Source organism: Chelonia mydas, chromosome 14 (genome assembly GCF_015237465.2).
Source record: "Chelonia mydas isolate rCheMyd1 chromosome 14, rCheMyd1.pri.v2, whole genome shotgun sequence".
Classification (NCBI taxonomy): Eukaryota; Metazoa; Chordata; order Testudines; family Cheloniidae; genus Chelonia; species Chelonia mydas.
Genome location: NC_051254.2, coordinates 30,551,719 through 30,556,974, shown reverse-complemented (window position 1 = coordinate 30,556,974; position 5,256 = coordinate 30,551,719). Strand labels below are relative to the sequence as shown.

At 43.9% G+C, this 5,256-nt stretch overlaps 1 long non-coding RNA gene across 2 annotated transcripts; it reads left to right on the top strand.

Moving 5' to 3' along the window:
- The first annotated feature begins 223 nt into the window (after positions 1-223).
- LOC119567505 lies at positions 224-4,919 on the top strand. 2 transcript variants are annotated; one of them, XR_005227544.2, is made up of 2 exons: positions 224-452; positions 2,552-3,153. It is a non-coding gene; the product is annotated as an uncharacterized LOC119567505 (long non-coding RNA). The 2 variants fall into 2 exon arrangements; XR_005227545.2 differs by having other exon boundaries at positions 336-790; positions 2,552-4,919.
- The last annotated feature ends 337 nt before the right edge of the window (positions 4,920-5,256 follow it).

Below are 5,256 nucleotides of genomic sequence, written 5' to 3'. Positions count from 1 at the left end.
TCTTGGCCTTGATGTGAGGCCTCCCATCCTGATAATAAAAGTTACTGATGCATGGCTTTAGAACCATGCTGTGTAATTAACATACTGGTATAGCAGGAGGAATGCACCAAGCAGGGATAGGTGGTAGATAAGACAAGGGTTTGTTTATTGGCTAAGGTTTCCGATGCACGAGGGCAACATGCTTTGCTAAAAAGTATATAACCTTTGTATAATCTGTATTCAGGGTCCCCTCCTGGCTAGCAGGGGGGCACCACGCTCGAGCGTAATAAACTTAGTGTCTTTTGGGAACTCTGCAGTTGTGGACTTTATTTCTGTGCCTCAGCCTAGATTCGAACTGTGTGTGACCTATCAGGTATAATTCGTAACAGTTTTGGCGACCACGAAGGGACTCTAGGCTCGCCCCAACAAGCGAGACTACACTCCTCCTCTCGGACAGCTCCAGCCGGCACAGGGTGAGTTCACCTTTGAGAACTCCGAGGAGGGGGGGGTGTGAGCCATCGCTTAGGCGATAAGGTGGCACATTTTGTGTTCTTTTGGTAGCCCATTATGGGTTCTGGGCAGAGTGTAAGTAAGGGGACCCCTTTGGCTAAAATTCTCGAGAATTGGGGAAATATTTCTGGCACCCATGGGTTAGGTAGGAAAAAAGCTGTTATTTTATGTAAGGTTGAGTGGCCAGCACTAACAACTCAAACACCTTTTGACTGGCCACCGGATGGTTCCTTTGCTGGGGAAAATTAACAGCGCTTAGGAAGAGGCTGGAAAACAAAGCTCCAGCCCAGATGGATTATTGGTATGTATGGAACAACTGGGCTTATGCGCATGCGAAAGGACGTCCTCTTTCCTCCTCCTTTTCTTATTCATCTCAGGGGTCTCCAGCCCCGCTCTGTGCTGTGCCTGCTTCTGCCCCTCCTCCGGCTTACCCTCGGCTTTCTGACTTATGCCCGTCACCTCCTTGCTTGCCAATTAGCCGTGCTTTCTGTCCAGGTGACAAGCCTCATGGGGGGAGGACTCGGGTAGCCCTTGTAAGTAAAAATATTTAAGAAAAGAAACCAGGAGGGCTGGGGGCTGGTTAAGAAGCCCACCCTCCTTGTTAATTTGGTAGTGAAACAAAGCTGCTGCTCATGGAAGGAACAGTTCAGAGAAAAAAAAAAAAAAACAGGATCGGGCCCAAGCGGGCAGGCAACAGATAGAGAGATTGGAAAACAGGTTGAAAACTTGAAGGTCATAGTGAAAAAAGAGGAGTAAAGAATTACAGGAATAAAAAACGTAAATCCCGGAATAATACTTGAAATGGTAAAATCTAAGTTAATTAGGTGTCGTTTTGGGAAATAAGCAAGTGATTTAAGAAAGGAAAGTAAAAAAGTTAACTCTTTAGTTGCTGGAAAGAATTAAGCAGTTGAACTTTGTGAAATACTGAAAAGAACAAAATTCTTGGTTTCTTTGCAGCCATTTTGAAAAAAAATGGGCCCTTTTCCAAAGAAATGCAATTATACAGTGCTACTTAATTAATATCTTATTAGGCTCCAAGGGGCTACAATAGGCGATGTCTTCCTTTTCAGGTCGCTGTGTGTTTGACAGCAGGAGTTAAAAGTAAAAGGCAATCAAAAGTCTGGTAAAGTTTATTGTGCCCTTTTTAAAGTAAAAATCTTTAACCTGTGGATCCAAAAGCAAGCCGGAAAGCATTTGTTTTAATGTAAATTACCTAACTGATAAGGTAGAGGCCACTGAAACCTGGGCTGCCTATAAAACAAATACAAGAAAATATGGGTAATTCCTCTGTTTTGCCTGCAATTAACAAGGGTATTTGTATAAAAAGGAAATATTTTAAGCAATGACTGACTGCCCAAAAGGGGTAGATCTGTGTTTTATTTTTGTCTTTCAGAAAATCAGAAAAAAACTAATGCCAGCTGAAAAGCAATTCAACATCTCATGAATTTACTGGCACAATAGGAATTCTGTTCTGTGTTCTATGGTCTTGTGGTGTTTGTCGTGTGGCCAGAATTGCTGTGTTTAATTTTTCATAGGACAGTTTAGTTTAAAACTAAATAAAAGGGTTAAATCAAAATGCAGATACTTGTTTTATTCAACTTGGAATACAAAGTGTTTGGATAATATCAAAAAATGTGATATACTAACGTTTAATACATTTGCTTAAGTTAAAAAAAAAAAAATTCATTGGCCAGATCTTTTAATTAAAAAAATTGTTGTTAAAATTTGCACACCAACAGTCTTTGGAAGCAAGGACATGAAAGGTTAACCCACTCCCCATATTATACATGAGATCCTTCTGGCTACCTCACATTTCTAGCCAGAGGGCTGGGGAGGGAGAAAAGCTATTGGACACCAGAGGTTGTACCAAGTGGACTCCTCAAAAGTGGGTGTGCTTGTCCTGGCTTGTTGCTCCAAAGCTCTGTAAAAAAGTCATTTTCCTAGAAGGGTGTATGTGGCATACATTAAACAATAAGAACTAAAGTGCTGTATAATGGGCAATGTACATGTGTTCCTTTTTAAACAAAGGTGTATAAGTAAAAAGTGAAAGTTTCCTTTGCAGGTTAATAAAAGCCAAGAAGGGGAAAAGAAATAAAACGGAGGACGAGCTAATTCAACGCTGCAGCTGGCAGGCTCGGTCCAAAGATAAGACACTAGCCTGCCCAAGGACACTACTCACAGCTAGGATTTGGCTAATAGCCAAGAAAGAGGGGGGCTTAAATGTGCCCAAGCAGCTGTGAGATCTGCAACACACTGCCAGACATTAATGAAATGTGTTAGGTCTCTGTATTTACAGGTAAAAGAAGTCCTGCTTCAAGAATCCTGAGCAAACCTGCCATTTGTTAAAACCAGGTAACTGGGTCTAAATAAAGGTCCATCAACAAAAGACTACTCTGGCCCCATGCTGGAAAGGCCCTTATTAAGTCCTGCTAACTAACAACACCGCTGTGAAGTGCCAAAGACTGACTTCCTGGACCCATGCTTCTTACTGCAAAAAGACCCCTCCATCTCAAGATGACTTCACTTCGACTACTGATCAGCCTGTCCCTCCTTCTGGGTTTTTTTTTTTTTCCTTTCCTCCTTTTAAACAGCAAAAAAAAAAAAAAACAAACAAAAAAAAACAAGGTGAAGTGCTAGTAACCTCTCCCTTGTCCACTGACAAAGCTAACCTGCATTCAGTATTTGCTAAAGAAACCAAAGCACTACAGGGTGACGTGCTAGTAACCTCTCCCCTGTATAATGCAAAACCATGACTGTTCCAAGAAAAAAGAAAAAACACCTGCTCTGCTAAAACCACCAAAATCCAAGGATTCCTGACTGCAAGAGACACTGAGAATTGGCCTTAATGGCAAAAACGGAGCATTGTACATTGGCGGGGAGGAAGTTGCGGGATGTATTCTTGGGAATGTGAAGTGAAGTGGTGGGGTGGGTTTATTCCAGAGGCTGGAACCTGTGCTTGTAGGCAAGTATAAATACCAAAAACGCCTTACAGCCACAAACATTACTCCCACCATCTGCCACCACTCCTTTGCAGGTAAAGGTTCCTGGATCCATCATAGCTACGTTAAGTTGGCACTGGGACCCCCACCTGACCCTGACAAGCCATTGGACAAGCCACTTCACGAATGAACACTACAACCAACCCATGGACTGAGCTTTCCAGCTACTGGGACCTTCACAGCCCACCAGGACTTTTTGTGTTCCTGTTTATTAGACTTACATTGGGGGTAGTGTTTTTTTGTATGGTACAGGGGAGGATGTCGACATTGGTATGGTTTGCCTGGGGGTCCTCTCCCTATTCCCAAGTCCAGTACAAGGATGGGAGGGCAATAGCTTCTTGAATTTAACCCGTGCTATCAAACAGGGTGTAAATCGAATGCAGTGTTGGATTGGTATTCATACCCCCACATATTTAGGTCAGGGGGTCCTGTTGGTAGGGGTACCTATCCCCCTTAATCAAACACTCCAAGCTAAGCTATGGGCAAACGCTACATTTAACTAGAATGTTACAATCCAAATATGGTCTATTGATATGGTGGCCCAGGGTAATTATGCTTTACGTGTGTCACGACGTAAGGGCATAAAAAATACAGTTTTTGTAGGGAATTTTGTGGGGTGCAAGGACACCACCCAAATCAGCTCTGGTGCAGGAGGCCCCTCTACCTACTCCAGAGCCCCGTGGCCAGTCCCCGAGGGGTCTGGCTGGTATTGGTTATGCAATCACACAGCCTATAAGGTTCTCCCAGCAGGATGGTGTGGTACATGTACCTTAGGGGCTATAGTACCCGCCGTGACAGTACACCAGAACCTGACCCGGGGAAAGATCCGCAATCTAGTATGGAGGGACCGACAAAGTATTCCTTTAAACCCCCTTTCTCAACGGTCCAAAGGCTTTCACTCCTTTGTGCGTTGGTTTCTGTCATGGTTGAAAGTAAGCGAGCTGGAAAAAGCTATAGTTAATATTTCAGCTGCTTTGAAACTAATGGCAAATGCTACTGCAGATGCTCTATCTGCCCTTCAAATTGAAGTCACCCAGCTATCCCAAACTACATTGCAAAACCGCCTAGCCCTGGATTATCTCCTTGCAAATCAGGGGGGGGTTTGTGCTCTGGTCAACTCAAGCTGTTGTGTATTTGTAAATCAGCACCATAGGGTGGAAACTGACATCCACATCCTCAAGCAACAGGCAGCCCTATTCCACCGCATCAGCCTCGACACTACCAGCGCCGGATTCCAGGAGGTCTGGGACTGGCTCACCGCATGGCTCCCGGATGTGGGGACTTGGGGACGGCGTATTTTGTATTTACTTTTTTTGACTGTTATTGTTTTTGTGTTATTTTTTGTATGCCTGCAATGCTGCAGTATGTGCTGTCGGCAGTTGCTAACCCTGCAGCGCGGTTACTCAGCCCCGATATAGCTTACTGACGTACCAAAAAAAAGGGAGGACTGTTAAGGAAAAGTTAGCACATGTGACTCCATTTTGGTTTGGGGCCCACCATTGTTTAAATGCCAGCACATCATACACTAGGAGGAGTAATCCTTAGATACTGAATCCATGTGAAAATCCTCCTCCTTGTCTCCAGCCTGCCCTGATTCCCAGTATCTGGTTTTTGTCAGTCTCTAACTCCCTGTCTCTTGGCCTTGATGTGAGGCCTCCCATCCTGATAATAAAAGTTACTGATGCATGGCTTTAGAACCATGCTGTGTAATTAACATACTGGTATAGCAGGAGGAATGCACCAAGCAGGGATAGGTGGTAGATAAGAC